Here is a 14064-nt window from a genome sequence, read left to right as displayed (position 1 = left end):
GGTGTTGGCAGATTTGGTGTCTGGTGAGGGCCTGTTCTTCATGTGCAACACTGGGGTGTCCTCACATGGCAGAAGAGCTCCCCATGGCCCTTTGGTAAGTCCACTCATGCAAGCATAGTCCTCATGACATAATCTCTTCCAAGGCCCCACATTTTCGTACCATCACAGTGGGGATGCAGTTGTAATATGTGGAATGAAGGGGTTCACAGACTGTAGCAATCAATGTACTTCCCACAGTTGGAAAGAGTGTGCATGCATCTTTGTGTCCTGCACCTGGAGTAATGCCTGGCACACAGTGCTCTCAAGAAACGCTTGTCGAAAGCATTTGGCAAGTGAAGGCACAATTAGGTAAATGGACAATGTGCTGCGGCCCTTCTCTTGGTGTTGGAGCCTTACTCCTTTTGTGACATCCCGGGGGAGGATGATGAAGGTCCGTGGAGTGGAGCCACAGCACTCTGAGTGCTGAGCTCAGCCAATGAGTTTCCTGTTAGCCAGGAAGATTCGGGAACCAAGAGCAGAAACAGGTGAGCCACATCCTGCAGTTACAAGGACCCACCAGGACGCGGCAGTGTGTGGAGATTATGGGACCATCGAGCATCCCAGTACCACGTTCAGGTGCTGGACATCATTGCAAGCATTTCATATTAAATATTTAAAGCGGCCTGTGCAAAAAAGTATTGATAAAAAATTATATGTAAGAGAATTGCTGGAGCATATTCCTCTGAAATGGGAATCACTAGCATTGAAGCTGACCTTTCAAGTTTAAAATTTTTTTCATTTTTAGGAGTGTGTAGGTCTGAGACATTCACATGCTTAATTGTTTCTGGCAAGCAGACAAAGTTTTAACATTAGGATGCTATGGTGTGCTCTGTCATAAGGCAGCAATGAGTAGATGCCTTGAGGTCAAGGTCCATCATTTATGAAGATATTTGGACAGGATTTTAAATTGTCAGGTGTCACCAGACCCATGTGCCTGATGTCTGCTGTCCCTGCCCTCAAATTGGAACTGATCTTTCATTTCTCATTTTTGTTATGACACAGGACAGTATCTCTTCCTAGAATAAAGCCACCCACCAGTGGCCGTGTCCTTGTACGCACAGCTTTCATACAATAATCTTTTTGGTGAGACGATTCACCCAGCAAACCTGTAAGCGGAGCAGCTATAAGAAGCAGCAGGAAAGTCCACCTTCACTGTTTGTAAGCCTAGACTACGACTGCAAACTGCAGAGTGAAGTAAATAGGCAAAGTCTCAACCTCTTGTACCCCAGCTTACTAGAAACCAACTTTCCAGATAGCAGGAAGTCTCTGACCAAGGGCCTGCAGCCGTTTGCCTTTAGATGGGTGAAAAAAGAACCGCCCACATGAATCCAGAATCCCAAGAGCTTAGGAGGGATTTGGACAGATGCTTGTGGGCCACTGTCCTTAAAAGACTTCCTTCAGCAGCATAAGCTGACTGCCAACAGACTACTCTGGAGCCGGAGGAAAAGTTCTGTGCCATGGTGCTGCCTGGACCCATACACAGAGATGTTAGGGAACCGGCTCTGCATTCCATGGGACATGGCAAGGTTGCCTCCAGCTACAGATAGAAACGGTCATCCATGGGCCTTTAGTTTTGCACTTTTTCTGGGTGGATTGAGGGTAATGAATTAAGAAGGCCATGAACACAGACAGCTTTCCAGAGGAAGGGTTGCGTCTGTCCATCCTTCAGGACCTGACTGCCCTAGGTGGCTTAAATTGGGAAGCCCGTGGCTCCTGCATCTGGCAAGCCAGTTAGAGCACATCAAACTATCCTGTGATTGTTCATGACTAGCTGCTCCTTCCTTTTCAAAGCAGAGTTCCTGCTTTGAAGAGAGAGAGAGAGAGAGAGAAAGAGAGAGAGAGAGAGAGAGAGAGAGAGAGAGAGAGAGTGTGTGTGTGTGTGTGTGTGTGTGTGTGCGCGCGCGCGCGCGTATGCGCCCACCTGCCTGTGTAGTGTGAACAGTGTTGAGCATAAATATTTGGGGGTATTATTGAATGGGTGAATGAAAATATGAATGAATGATGCATTGATGCCAATGATGAGCTTGATGTATGTTTGTGGACACTTGTAATCCCATCAATTCTGGGAGATTGAGGCAGGAAATTTATAAGTTTGAGCCTAGCCTGGGAACTTAGTGTTTTAATGAGATGCTTTCTCAAAAAATAAAAGAAAGAAAGAAAAAGAGATTAACAGAGTTGGAAATATGTCTCAGTACAAAGGCTCTGGGTTCAATTCCAAGCACAAAAAAATTTTAAAACAAAACAAAAAGAAAACAAACAAACAAACAAAACCCCAAGCATTCAACAATCCAACTCTCATTTTCTGAAATGAACCACAAAGTCTCACCTCTGTGTGTGTGTGATCTTTTTCACGAAAGTCTGTGCTAATTTGCTGATGTATAAAAAGAAATAAAAAGCGAAATAGCAACACTCAGTATTTATTGAGCAAAACACTGTGGCAGCTCGTGGGAAATAAAAGTGGATGAAGTCGATTCTTGCCCTTAAGCCCTTATGATCTGCCAAGACAGTGTGAGTGCAAATGTGTGTGTGTGTGTGTGTGTGCGTGCGCACCCGTGTGTAATTACTATCTGCCGGAAAGGAAAGACAAATGAGGAGAAGATATGAAATACAAAAAAGCAATGGGATGTGGCGACACCTAGGATGCCATGTGATCCTGTCTTGGAGCTGGCCTCATCAGCCAACTGCCCTCAACCTGTCCCAGCACCAAGGCTTGGAGGAGGAGCACTGGGGCGTGGACCATCTCCAGAGGGCTCAGGTCCCTTGGTGTTTGGAGTTGGGGCATTTCTTTTTCTCTGTCATGCGATGTTTTATTTTAAGACATTCAACCCTCAAAAACCCAGCTGGAGTTTCTGGCTTTGCTGCACAGGAAAATGCATGCCACTCAGTTGGCCCTTCCCGGGGAAGGCACAGGGATGGTCCTGATTCCCTGACTGTGCTGGCAGTGTCTGGTTCCTACCTGGGGCCACACATCCCTGGAGTCCCTCAGCCTCCTGCTAAGGCCAACACCTTCTCTTAGCTGCTCTCAGGGACCTCCCCGGGGCTGTTGGACCCCTCTGGTGCTGCTCCACAGCGTGTGCAAAGCTGCGTGGCACAGGTGGGTGAATACAATCACTTTCCGGGTTCCCTACAGCAGCTCTCATTCATTGGAGACATCCTTCTAGGTGCTTTTCAGGGGGTCACTTTCCTACTGAATCTTCCCCCAAAACTTACAAAACCATCTTGTTTTCCAGAGCACACGTGTTCTGCTCCAAAAGGAAGAGGTCTGTGCTAAGCAGTGAGCCAGCCAGTGGGTGATGAGGCCCGAAGGCCCTGTGCCTCTCAGCACTGCCAACCATTGTCCCCTCTCCGTGATTGTTTCCGCATTCTCCCTTGGGTGCTTTTATTTTGCCCCTCAAGTGAGTAAAAGCAGATGGAAAAATTTCTTTCCAGCCTGCAGAGACATTAGTAAGCATTTTAATGTATTTTTATATCCCTTTTTATGGGTTTGAGGTTATGACCTTGTGGTGATGAGATCAATTTCCACAAGCCATAAAAATTATTCTGTGGATTTGGGGAGCTGATTTCATGCAGGTGCTGTTTTTCCTGCCTCCTCTAGAGGGCTGAAGGTCTCTTCTTGAGGTCAACCTTTCCGTTCCTTAATTGCCTTCAGTTTCTCCCACTGCGTGTCTAATTCCCTGCCCCAGGGGCTGCTTGCTCCTGCATCACTTTCCCCTTAAGCTGCTGTCCTGTCAGCCCTGTTGCTCACTCTCAGATTCTCAGAGACTGGATCTCTGCTTCCCTGCATCACACCTACCCTTCAACACTGGGGTGTCCTCATAGAGTGATGGAGACCAGTCCCTCCTCAGCCGTCCTGTCTGTACATTTCCTTCTCCTTAATATCTCTGCAGCATTTGACCTTACTGAATTTTCATTAAAACATCTCTGTGTTAGTCCATTTTTGGTCACTATAACAAAATGCCTGAGCCTGGGACTTGATAAGAAAAGAGCTTTACTTTGCTAGTGGTTCTAGTGGCTGGAAAGGACCTCTTAACTCTGACTCTACATGACAATGCGGCAAAATAGCTGTGTGCAGAAGGGGCCTAGCAAATGAGCTGGCCTTGCTTTTCAACAACCTGCTCTTGCGGGAGCTAACCTGAACCTTGGATCTGTGGATCCTATTGGAGAGTGGGGCTTCATGACCTCATAGCTCAGGGTGGGGCACTTATTAAAGGTCCCACCACCTCTCAGTGTCATTACTTTGTGGACCAAGCTTCTAGCACATTAAGCTTTGGGGGACAAATCATACCCAGACTCTATGGTCCTTGGTTTTTAGAACACTTCTGTATCTCGGTTTTTTCTTACCACTCTGGTTACGTTTTACTGTTTTTTAACCTCATTTCTGCTTCCTACATAACAGAGATTTCTGCAAGCTTCTGCTCTTCTTTCTCTTCACCCTCTGGTCACATCCAAGCTTACAGATCATTCTTTCATGTTCTCAGAGGTGTTTATATTTACTGAGCCTAAGAGTGCCTAGTGTCATTTACTAAGAGACACTGACTCCTGGTGTGCCAGAGCTTTTAAGGCTCTGGAGACACAGTGAGAAATAGGACCCAGTTTCCCCTGCCTGGAGCACTCATTTTCATGGGGGGACAGAATGAGAAGAAAAATGAGGTAAAGAAAACAAAGTAAGGGGACAGAGTGTGGAGTTGGGAGACCACGGAAGTCCTCTCGTAGGAGGTGGGCCCTGAATGGTAAGGAAAGGCTGGCCCTAAGTGACCAGGAAGAGCCAGGTTTAGGTGTATGGAGGGTGAGTATTGCCTGCAGTAGAGCAAGGACATCATGACATCGGTATAGATGTCTCACAAGTCAGGGGCACATATCATGACTTCTACAGAGCTCTGGTTCTCTGTCTCCAACTGCCTCCTCTCCATGCCCGTGGGCACTGCAGCTAAGGGCATCTGAAACTGAACTCAGCATCCCCTTCGAATTGGTTGTGATGCCTCGAAGATAGTGTGTCCCCACCAGCATGACGGTCTAGAGAGGCATTGGGATCTTCAAGAGGCATTTGGAGGGGCTGATACAGGCTCCTAGGAGTTTGTGAGCTCTCACTGTCATGGGTGAATTAGTGACTGCAAGACCCACTTGTTCCCCGGGGAGGCTGCCTTGCTGGTTGTCACTGGTTCTTCCATGAGCGGCAGCAGCACGGGGCCCTCACCTGGGTCTGGTTCATGGGATTTCTAGGCTCCAAAGTACAGTTCTTTTCTTTATAAATTACCCAGTTTGGGGTATTGTGAGTTAGCAACAGAAAACAGACTAACACATTAGTTCATTCTCTTTCCTGACTTCCCCACCTCTTCCATTTCCAGTCCAGCTGGAAAGTGTAGAGTCACCCAGAGCATAGCATTGTCTCACCTAATATTCAGAGTGTAGGCCAAGAATCCCCACTGCCCTTCCTGTTCGTATGTCTTCTGACTTTGACACAGCTCCTATTGCAAAGTTCTTACCTATACAATTTGGGCCTTGTCCCACAGCCAGGGAAGTAACTAGCATGTTATGGATTAAGAACTGGTGGTCAACTTAACGCCAGCTGGATTACATCAGCATGGTGCCGCGCATACCTGTTGCCAGCATAAATAGAGACATGGAGAAGGAGAAGCTATTGTGTTGAGGCATTGAGACATTGAGGCATTGTGGGTTCTCCTATGTGTTGCTGTTTGTGCCACTGGTTCTCCTGGAGAAGCTCTGGTCCTCACATGGAGCATTGCTTCCTGACTCCGGAGGAGAAGACATGTGCTGCTTGGTCTCCAGGATGAACTTGTCACGTTGGCTTCCTGGCCATGTACTCGACTGTGCTTATCGTCGGAGCTCAGGACCTCTATGTTGCTGAGGATGGCTGTGGTGCTTTGCAGGATAGCTCTGGTCTTTGCTGCATTTGTTATTTTTTGGCTCCAGCGTAGAACTCTCAACCTACCAGCACAGCTCCTTCACCCTGCTGGCATAGACTTCTTAGCTTCCACTGTTGACCTTTGGGCCTTCCCAGCATGGATCCATAAAAGAGACGTGAGTCCTTCTTGTGGGCTCTGGACCTCCAGTTGGACTAGTGGGAGGCACTGTCATGAGCTCTGGGTCTTCATCTGGACTCATGTGGGACATTGCTGTGGGATTTAGACCCTTAACTAAATATTCTATGTTTTTAGTGTTGCAGATAGATTTCCTGAAGTTTCTTGTATTAACTCTGGGTGACCATCATAAAACAATAATATAAACTCCATGTCCTGATTTTAATTGTTCTCTGCACAACCCCTGACTATCACATAGCACTGATGCAAACTTCCACTGCTCTTGGTCCTTTGCCCAGTGGGTCACGCTGTCTGCATGGTACTCTCAAGAAGTCCATTTTTCAGATGAGGTAATAGGGTTGATCGCCTTGTTCTTACCATGACCTGTACAAGGCTATTTCTTATCTTTTGAAAAAAAACGGACACACAAAAGATCACACTTCCCAGTCTGACAATTAAAGGCCTCGCATTTCCTCTTGAACAACCCAGCTGCCCCACCAAGATGGATTCTCTGTGAAGTCTGTGTTGCTTTCACACGCTGCATTTTCTCACACTGATCTCTGTTCAGGCCACACTTTCCCCCCTTTCATCTGTTCAAGTCTTGCCTAGTCTTTTCTGTTCAATGATGTGTTTCCTATTTGCCTACATCATAACCCCCCGAGTCATATTTTGGGATCCACTTGTTTGTGGTTTTAACCACAGTTCTTCAACACAATCCTGAGTTCTTTGCAGCCATACCTGCCTTACAGCAGAGCACAGAATTGACAGTCTAAGTTTTTGAGACAATTTCATAATTTGAATCTCAAATATGCCCCTGAATTATCATGTGATTCTGAGGTTTCCTTCCATATCGGTGGAGCAGAGTTGATGATCACAGTGCCTCCTTCTTAATGTTTACATTGCTGTGTGCACATAAGCATGAGGTAAGCCTGGAGTACTAACATTCTATGAATGCTAATTCTTTGATCCCAGCCTATCATGGAACTTTGGCTTCAGTGAATATTCTTTTAATGTTGACTTACTCAAATCACTAAATATGAGCATAATCGTATTTAGTTACTATTAAGGATAGAGAGAGGTCCCTGTATAAGAGAAGAAGTACCAGAGTGGGCCAGATCCATCATCTGCCATTATTTTTGGAAGGAGTGTAATTACTGGTAGAGGGGCTGTTATATCAAACCATTGGAGTTTAGATTCTTTCTGTGGCTTGGTTTTACCTTGTGAAACATAAGGATGGTAATATTATCTGCTTCAGAGAGTCCTCATGGGGATCAAATAAGGCAGTAAAATACGACACTTTGCACTCAGTAAGTACTGACTATTGACATTATTATGTTTGTGATGGAGCCACAGGGACCCTGAGGGAAGGGTCACAGATCAGGTTAGAAGGAAGTTAAAAGGTAGGAAAGATGAAGTTCACAGTCCAGAGATTTTGTAGGCTTCTGGAATATTCTGAGCACCCAAGGAAAGTGGGTGTAGGATCAGAAAAAAGCCATGGTGGCTTCCGGTGTCTCCCAGTTTCTGGATTCACAATGCTTCCCTGCTTGAGGACACAGTGTAGCCTTGGGCAGTAGCATTATTTTCTATTTCAGCCTCTTTTTAAATTTCCACATTCAACAGGCAAGACAGTCCATGCTCTGCCCTCCGAGAGCGTAACCCTCTCTTGGGTCTATGCTCTCCCCACCTGCCCTTCTGTCTCCCTCTCGGTTCAAGCTCATTGCTCACATTTCTTGCTTGGAGGAAATCCTCACAGGCCACAACAACAGCCTTTCTAATCTACTCTGACTTGAGGTAAACCAGCCTGCTTGAAAAGTGTGAGTGCAAGCAGGAGCTATAGGCACATATTCACACTGTGAAGCCCCACACTGCATCTCCGGGCTGCTAGCTGCTCCTGGCTGCCCATGTGCTGTCTCTAAGTTGTTGATGCAATAGAGACACAGCTGAGATTTTAAATGAATGAAGGATTCATCGCCTGGGGCCATAAAGTCCAACTGGGTCCACTGAACACCGTGCATTGAATCTGTCTTGTGCACCTTCCCCTTGTAGACAGTGGTCTTAAGGGATAATATATGGCACTTTCTGAATCCAGGGAAGTTAACAGGGAGACAGGATGACTTAATAATGCTGAGCAGCTCCCAAGTGCTCTAAATACATTAAAACTGTATCAATTCTCAGAGGCCTGCTCTAAAATCCCAAGGACCATAGGCTCACTGGGTTGAGTTCCAAGTATACATGCAGATTTGGACTCATCACCCATCACTCAGCTCTTGGAAACATACACTAGATTTCTCTCACTTGTCTGATATAAATTGGGTAGGCTGTCTCTGGATGATGCTAAGAACCCCCAGCGGGGAGGAGAAGGGCCTCAAGAGACCTCCTGCCTTATTTTGGCTGTCTGGTCTTGAACATACTTTCAGTTTTGACTTTTTTCAATCTTGAAACCATAGAAGTTGAATTAGATCCGTGGTCTACCAATCCTGGTCTCAAACTGGGCTTTATAAATGCTTGGTGGGTAGTATGTTTTTCACAAATGTTTATTCTAGTTGTAGCAACTTGTTAGTCTGTCAGTCTGAATATATAAAACAAGTATGTCTGATTTGGATCATCAAATTTTGACCTTACAATGAGGTCCTTGTACTGATGTGAAAACATTAGATCAGAGCATCTCTGAGCTCTTGGTTGCCCCAATGTTTATTCTTCCTTTTATTTAACATACACACTTTGAAGGCCTTCCCCTTATCAAGCACTGTTCAGAGTGCTCTGGAATTCTAGGTGAAAAGGTTGGATTTCAGGCTCACAGAGCAATGAACACTAACCAGACAACTACAATCCCATGAGATCCAGGTAGGAAACTCATTGGAGGGTGTTAAGTTTTTACATAGATAGAACTTCTCCACTGTATGACGGGGAGTCTGTCATCTCTGGATAAAGATACATCAGTGGACACCAGATACCGGCAAACCCAGTGGGAAAATATTCTGATGCACCCCAAAGTCAGATTTTTTTGACACTAAATCATAACTGCTGCAATGAAGGGGAGTGTTGTGTAGTGAGAGAGCTAAAATTGGAAGGAAGGCCGTGGAGGAGACAGAAAGCTTTCTGCATGATGTCAGGAGTCATTTTTAGAAATTTTAAAGGATAAGGAGCACTCTGCTTGGTGGCCAACAAGATCATCCCAAGGAGAAGTGGGAGCCAATGCCAAGTCCTGTGAGCATGGAACTCTGGGGCATACCAGGAACTGGCAAGCATTCTGCGTGGTTTTTCATGGTAAGAGACAATAGGATGGGGGAACAGACTGAGGGGTGGACACAGGAGGGGTGAGCCCCAGGCTCTGCACTTTGCACTATTTTTATAGTGCGTGCTGTGGAATACAGCAGAAGTCCCTGTTCTCGGCCAGTTAGGATCAGAGGGTATACCTTGTTCAGTTACACGGAGTCTGCCAGTATTTTCTTCCAGGCAATGTTTTATCAGGATAAAGCCTCTACTCCTCTACTCCCACACTGAACTTTGCCATCTCAGCCTGCAGAGATCACACACCGCACTTCAGAAGGAAATAACTTCATTCTCCGTAGGACAGACACATCACAGGTATGGCATTCACACAGTCAGCATCTGTATCTGTCACTTTCCTGTGACCCTTTCACTGGGCTTTCCAAGGGCTTTGCCGTGTTGGAAACTTTTCTATGATGTTGATTCTGGGCGCCTTGCCTGGGTTATGGGGCCATGTAGCAAGGCCATGGGGCAGTTGCCACATGCCTTTTTCCTGCCCGAATGCTTGAGCTTAGTCTTGAATCTCTTCTGTGCCTTCAGACTAAGATTCACCCCACTGGCTACCCTGGTGGTCAGGCCTTTTGACTCAGACTGAATGCACCAAAGGTTTTCCTGCTCTCCAGTTCACAGATGGCAAGTTGTGGGATGTGACCTTCACAGTCCTAAGGGCCAGTTCCTCATAACAAACTATTGTGCTGGCTAATCTTGATTGTCTTCTTGACTGGATTAACAGACTCCTGGAGTGTTGGCTGGCTGGTAAGGCCCTTAACCTCATCAAAGGGTGCAATTCTCAATGAATTCATAGCTAGGGACTATTTGGAGGAAAAGCCTATTTGGAGGAAGTGTGGAAGCATGACCTTGGGGGACAATATCTAGTCCTTTTCTGGCTCTCCCTTTCTGGCTCCTCCCTGGTTCTTTGCTTCCAAGATGCCATGCAGTGAGCAGCCTTCCCCCGTGAAGCCCCCCTGCCATGATTCTGCCTGGAACCAGCTGACCGTGGGCTGAGACCTCCGGAACCGTGAGACAAAGAAAAATCCTCATCTTTTAAACTGCAGGTGTCATATATTTTGTCCCAGCAATGAAACACTGAACAATACACCTCTTTATCTCTCTATCTCTATCATCTCTATCTCCCCATCTCCATCTCTGTGTCTATCTCCATCTTTACGAGCCATACCTATATCTGTCTATTCTGTCAGCTTTGTTTCTTTGGGAAATTCTATCATGCAGGCGAAAGGAGGAGTGCAGACTTAGCTCATTTGTTTTTTCCATACGAATTTTGGAGTTGATGCAATTCAGTCTATGTGGAATCCCTTTAACATGAATAGAACAGAGCAAATATCTGCACACTTAGCCTTTCAAGAAAAGTCTTTGCTGAAAAGACAGCGATGTAATTTCATGACCGAAAGGCTGAAATTTAGGGGACCATTTTTGTACTACAAAAGATTTCTAGCATTTTGTTATATGTGCTGTATGATTCTAGATAAGATTCATTTCCTCTTTAGTTTTCTCATCTGTAATAAAATAATAGTACCCTAAGTATTGTTACTATTGCAAATAATGCCTACGCGGTTGGATTATTAAGGGATACTAATAGAATCAAGCTAACCAGCTGTGTTGAAATATTTCTTGGCAGCAGGAGACTGTGCAGAGGGTGTGGATGCAGTCCAACCAAAGCTCTGCTTCCCGAACCCCATGTTCTGCAGAGGAACCCAATGCCCAGATGCTGCAAAGATGCTCGATGGCTTGGTAGCAGCTTTCTTGTAGAGGTGAACTCGCTCTTATCCACACAGCATCCTTTGTGCTCTTTCTTTTGAGTGCATTTAGAAATACGTGTGAAACACATACATTAAAAAGCTTCCCGAGTCTGAGGATGAACTATGCAAAACTTCTCATTTACGTTTCTAATTTCCCTGGCTTTGTCAGCATGTTTGGCCAAGAAGTCCCTGGTGGAATAGACCCTTGGGATTATGCTAGGAGTGTCCCTCTGCTTTGCACACTGGTGAGCTGAGCGACGGAGCTTCCTAAGCAACACACAGGTGTGGTGGTTGTGTGCTTACATTTGTTTCATTCCGTCTTGAAAGACACTGACACTGCAAGGCAAGCTTAGTTAGCAAATTTTCCACTCACTTGAATGAACTAAACATTTCCACAAGTGCGGAGCCACACACATCTCCGCACTGGCCATTTCCAATGTTATCTTGGAACAAAAATTAGCAACTAAATAGTGCCAGAGGTCACCCATCTGGGTCGAGTCGGACAGGATAGCTTTTATGAGTGGAATTTCAAGAATAAGGTAAAAAAGGATGATTCATTACTGGCCTTTTCAGGAACAAAGTCACAAAAAGCTGATGGAAGCATCACAGAACATCGAGGAAAGCCCCTTTACATGAATAGAAAGCCAAGGCTGACTCTTGGCTCTGCGTGGCTCCTGGTAACCTCAAACACATCCACCAGATTCTACTTTCAGTAGACCAGGACCTTTGGCCTGCATTAGTGGCCCACAGCTCTGGGAGAACCAAGCGCTCTGGAGTTACAATGAACAAGGAACAATTTTTTCCAAATAAATTGTTACATGCACTCCATTGCATATATTAAAAATAAAGACCATGTGTAGAATGTTTTTGGGAATTCAATCCTTATGTTTTTTAGTCATTTGACAGTCATTCATCTAAACATTATTCTTTTGAGAGCAATTCAATGTCCAAAGTGCCCTTTCAGTTTAGTTCTATTCACTTATTTATTCGTGTATTTATTTATTTCATGAAGAATTAGGAAGTTCTTTGCCAAGCATAAACACATTTGAATACCAGGAAATTTAAAATTTTTCCCTCAAACTCAATGCCTGCCAAATCAAAGTTAGTTCTAATCCTCTATTTAAAAGTAAAGGGAGCAGGGAGGTGTTCCCAACTGCAGCCTTTCTGGTTACAATTGAATATGAAAAGCACACCCCAAGTCATTTGAGTGGGTGTTCTTATTTCACTACTACAATGTTACAAGGATTTTAGAATAAGGTAGGTGGAACCCAGTGTTATTATAGTTAGAGAGACTGATGGAATTTGCTCTCTTTATCTCTGATGAGAGGTCCTTTCAGTTTGATACTACATTTGAAAAGGTGTTTTATAACTGAATTATTGCCAAAAGGAGAGGGATGTAGGTGATGTTGGTCTAATGGGGATTTGGTGAATGGAGGAGCCCTGCAGAGCTTACCAATTAAGAGTTTTCATTAGCAAAAAAGAAATAGAACTGCAGATACAAAGAGTGAATGCCAGCCCCATTGTGGTTACAGAATAAGCCTTGTTTGAGGAGGAAGGACTTGATTAATAGCCTTCGGTATTCGTAAAACTGTTCTTTTAAAAGTCAAAGCTATAGTCACAGAAATAAACCTTTCCAGCTTGGTGAAGCTTAATAAGAAGTGAGTTTGGTTCTCTCCCTATTGTCAGTTTGGAAATGCTCTCTGATGGATTCCCATTCGGGAAGACAAGCCCCAAGGACCCAGACTTTCTGTAGATCATGGTAACCCAAAGGATGTCAGATTTGCTAGCATCATCTCCATAACCTGAGAACTTCTAAGAAACTCAGGGTTCCAGGCCACTTGGACATACTGAGCCAGAACCTGAAATTAAATAAAAGTTCCAAAGTGACTTATAAATGCATTAGTTTGAGAAATATTCTTCTAGAGTGGAAGGGTGATTCAGTAAATTTTTTTCTGTAAAGGACAGACAGTAATTATGTGTTTTAAGGATAAGAAAATCTTTGTTACAATCACCCAACTTTGCCTTTAAATACAAAAGTAATTATAGATGATCTGTAAACAGGCTTTGTAAATGTCGTTTACAAAGCCAGGTGGAGACAGCCAGACTTGGCCTTTGGGCTTGAGAGTTACAGGCATAAGTTGTCAATGCACAAAGCAGAAAACCAAATCCTTCACCTTCTATCCTGTTCTGTCATTCATACTCCTATCTTTGGACATTTACATCTGTCTACTAAACATCACCTTCTCTTTCCTTTGATTCCAAGCCCCTTCATTGCTTGGGTAATGCACATGCCACCTCTTCTTTCTAGGATTTCTCTTCTAGACTTCTTCAGAATCAGTCCTTCCTTGAAAAGTCCTAACATGGACATCTAGTGTAGAAATTGTACTTCCCTATGTGGAAATCCTTTCCTCTTCCACTAACTTCTGAGCTGCCTCAAGACTTTGTAATGAGCTTATTTGCTTATATGTCTTTCTGCCCCACTAACACCTTCTACAGAGAGTAAGCACTGGGTTTTATTTCTGTTTGCCTCTGTGATCTAACCTGGTGTTAACTTAAGAAACGTATTGAGAATTGAAAGGAAAAATGGACCAAGAAAAACTCTACAACCATGAGCGATGGATGTGGCAGGCGCTGAAGATGCCAGTATTTGGCCCCTGTCCCCTTCAGGACGTTTCACTCGCACACAGTGTGCCTACAGGACCACAGTGAAGAGTGAGAGGAAGAGGGAACTTCAGGGAGCTTCTGATGACCCAAGGGAAAATGCTGAGCTAGAAGTCACAGGGCTGAAGCAAACCAAGCTCATAATTCATTCCTGTATAATAGGGATTCTCCCTTGTCTGGGACCAACAGACTCATGCTGTATGTTCTCTTAAATTACTCTACATATTGACATACATGGAAAGTAGAGTAATGAAGTCATTGTTCTATGTACACAAAATGAGACAGAAAATTGAACAGGC

The 14064-nt window shown here is 44.7% G+C and overlaps 1 protein-coding gene and 1 long non-coding RNA gene across 5 annotated transcripts in view; one reads left to right on the top strand and one right to left on the bottom strand.

Annotated features, from left to right (window-relative positions):
- The window catches only part of Phactr1 (phosphatase and actin regulator 1), a 508872-nt gene that overhangs the window by 353773 nt on the left and 141035 nt on the right, over nucleotides 1-14064 (bottom strand). The gene's annotated exons all lie outside the window — the stretch shown is intronic.
- Nucleotides 9357-10877, top strand: LOC134478500 (uncharacterized). The gene is made up of 3 exons (XR_010051146.1): nucleotides 9357-9665; nucleotides 9971-10103; nucleotides 10275-10877. It is a non-coding gene; the product is annotated as an uncharacterized LOC134478500 (long non-coding RNA).

Source organism: Cavia porcellus, unplaced genomic scaffold (genome assembly GCF_034190915.1).
Source record: "Cavia porcellus strain 051 isolate PalLab524CR breed Dunkin Hartley unplaced genomic scaffold, mCavPor4.1 scaffold_13, whole genome shotgun sequence".
Taxonomy (NCBI): domain Eukaryota; kingdom Metazoa; phylum Chordata; class Mammalia; order Rodentia; family Caviidae; genus Cavia; species Cavia porcellus.
The sequence above is the reverse complement of the archived record's forward strand: the minus strand, read 5'-3'. Positions and strand labels throughout refer to the sequence as shown.